Below are 2602 nucleotides of genomic sequence, written 5' to 3'. Positions count from 1 at the left end.
CCACCTACACCTTTATAACTCCACTGACACCTACACCTTTACACCTTTATAACTCCACCTACACCTTTACACCTTTATAACGCCACCTACACCTCTATAACGCCACCTACACCTTTACACCTTTATAACTCCACCTACACCTTTACATCTTTATAACACCACCTACACCTTTATAACTCCACCTACACCTTTATAACTCCACCGACACCTTTACACCTTTATAACGCCACCTACACCTTTATAACTCCACCGACACCTTTACACCTTTATAACTCCACCTACACCTTTATAACTCCACTGACACCTACACCTTTACACCTTTATAACTCCACCTACACCTTTACACCTTTATAACGCCACCTACACCTCTATAACGCCACCTACACCTTTACAACACCACCTACACTTTTATAACTTCATCTACACCTTTAAAACTCCACCGACATCTTTAACTCCACCTACACCTTTACACCTTTATAACACCACCTACACCTTTATTACTCCACCCAGGCCTACACGTTACAGTAATGTTAAACAACAACAACATTTCTGGTTAAGTCCATCAGACTGAATTTCAACAAACAGCCTGGTTCAATGTTTAAAACTCACTTGTTCAACCTTAGTCAAGAATGACCCCCTTAAAAACAAACATTATCCCTACATGTAAACTATTAAACTACAGCTAAACAATCAAGAACAGTTAAACAGTTAAACTACAGTAGGTGGATAAAACCGGGAGTTGTTGTCTCTGTTTGAATCTTTGAATCTTCTTCAACACAAACAATAAAAAAAAACTCAAAGATTCACAAGGCTTCAGTCACTGAATAATGTGAAAAATGTGATGATACTGAGCTAACCAACACATAACCAACACATAACACATAACCAGCACATAACTAATACATAACCAACACATAACCAGCACATAACCAACACATAACCAACACATAACTAACACATAACCAGCACATAACCAACACATAATCAACACATAACTAACACATAACCAGCACATAACCAACACATAACCAACACATAACTAACACATAACTAACACATAACCAGCACATAACCAACACATAACCAACACATAACTAACACATAACCAGCACATAACTAACACATAACCAACAGATAACATAACTAACAGATGACTAGCATTTAGCTAACGTTAGCCACATGCTAGCACCGCGGTCACACAAAGACGCTGGGCAGCTAATGGCGCCGATGGAGGCTAAGAGCAGGAGCTAACGCTGCTAACACGCTTCATATTTTTTACCTGTAACTGTGACGGTCAGGCGATGGACAGAGTGAACGCTCTGTTCTATCGATCCACGGAGGATGTGCTGATGCTAAGCTAACAAACGGCTTTAAAAGCGAGTGTTTATCTGCTGCGTGTTTGTTAGCTTCTCTCCGCTCCACACAAAGGATCTTCTTCTTCTTCTTCTTCTTCTTCTTCTTCTTCTTCTTCTTCTTCTTCTTCTTCTCGTCCTCCTCCTCCTTCTTCTCTGGATTAAATGGCGGATCGCAAACCAATGTGTATAGGTGCATACTGCCACCTACTGCACTGGAGTGTGTAACCTCATGGGTTTATGTACTTCAGGTTACATTCTAATTTAAAGTAAGTAAGAAGGAAAATGAAAACAAGCAAGGAGAAAAAACAACTATAATTTAAATAAATGAATACGTAAATAAATAAAATAGAATAAATTAGCCTACACTTTACAGTCTAATCATGTGTCTTTGAGGAAGACAAGGAGTGCCTGGTAACATTCCCTCATTTTATCACTCCTCCCAAATTTTCCCTCCAAGCTCCATCTCCTTCCTAGTTTATCTATCCTATTACGTAGAGTGTTCCTCTCAAAATCATACTACAACACTGAAAAATGACATGTTCCACATTTTCAGGAATGTTACAGCCGTTACATTTATCAGACACACACTTTGCCATTAGATATAGAGCTGTTTTTAATCCAGAATGTCCTAATCGTAATCTAGAAATAATTACGGCTACATCAAACTCGGGTATGTATACTCCAGGGGGGGTGTTCCAGAAAGCGGGTTTAGTGAAAACTCTGAGTATGTTAACCCGAAAGCGGGTTTAGTGAAAACTCTGAGTATGTTAACCCTGAAATGAGGGAAATTCTGGGTTTTCAGCTCCAGACAGAGAGGTAAGTCAAACTCTGAGTCAATCACCATGGCAACTGACTCTGTGAACCTAACCTGCTCGCTGGCAGGTTTTCTTAAAGAAACCCTGAGTTCACCCTGTCTCCTCCCTACTGCCGAGCCTGAAGCAATGGGCGGGAGGGGGGAGCATTTTGCCTTAAACTGACAGGACAGTTAAGCGTGAAAGGGGGAGAGAGACAGAGGGAGTGACATGCAGCAAGGTGCCACAGGCCGGAGTCGAACCCGGGCCGCTGTGGCAAAAACCAATATATATGGGACATCTGCTCTATCCACTGAGCCACCAACATCCTGTCAAAGAAAATTCTGCTTGCTAAATTTCCCATGCTGCCTCTCTCTCCTTGGCAGCTTTAGTGCTGTTACTTTGTTTATGAAATATATGCTCATATTCGCTGTAGGCATTCATGAGCACCTCCAT

General features: G+C 41.0%; 1 long non-coding RNA gene across 9 annotated transcripts in view; it reads right to left on the bottom strand.

Annotated features, from left to right (window-relative positions):
• LOC126387492 (uncharacterized) overlaps positions 1–1504 on the bottom strand; it is a 5567-nt gene extending 4063 nt beyond the window's left edge. For 4 of the 9 annotated variants that reach the window (XR_007569682.1, XR_007569680.1, XR_007569687.1 and 1 more), the window contains exons 1-2: positions 465–1504; positions 11–366 (exon numbers count right to left, since the gene is read on the bottom strand). This is a non-coding gene — a long non-coding RNA (uncharacterized LOC126387492). The remainder of the gene's footprint in view (positions 1–10; positions 367–464) is intronic. The other 5 variants (XR_007569681.1, XR_007569683.1, XR_007569679.1 and 2 more) reach the window with 4 other exon arrangements.
• Positions 1505–2602: the final 1098 nt, after the last annotated feature.

The sequence above is a fragment of the Epinephelus moara genome, unplaced genomic scaffold (assembly GCF_006386435.1).
Source record: "Epinephelus moara isolate mb unplaced genomic scaffold, YSFRI_EMoa_1.0 scaffold508, whole genome shotgun sequence".
Classification (NCBI taxonomy): domain Eukaryota; kingdom Metazoa; phylum Chordata; class Actinopteri; order Perciformes; family Serranidae; genus Epinephelus; species Epinephelus moara.
Note: the sequence above shows the minus strand (reverse complement) of the source record. Positions and strands in the feature narration are given on the sequence as shown.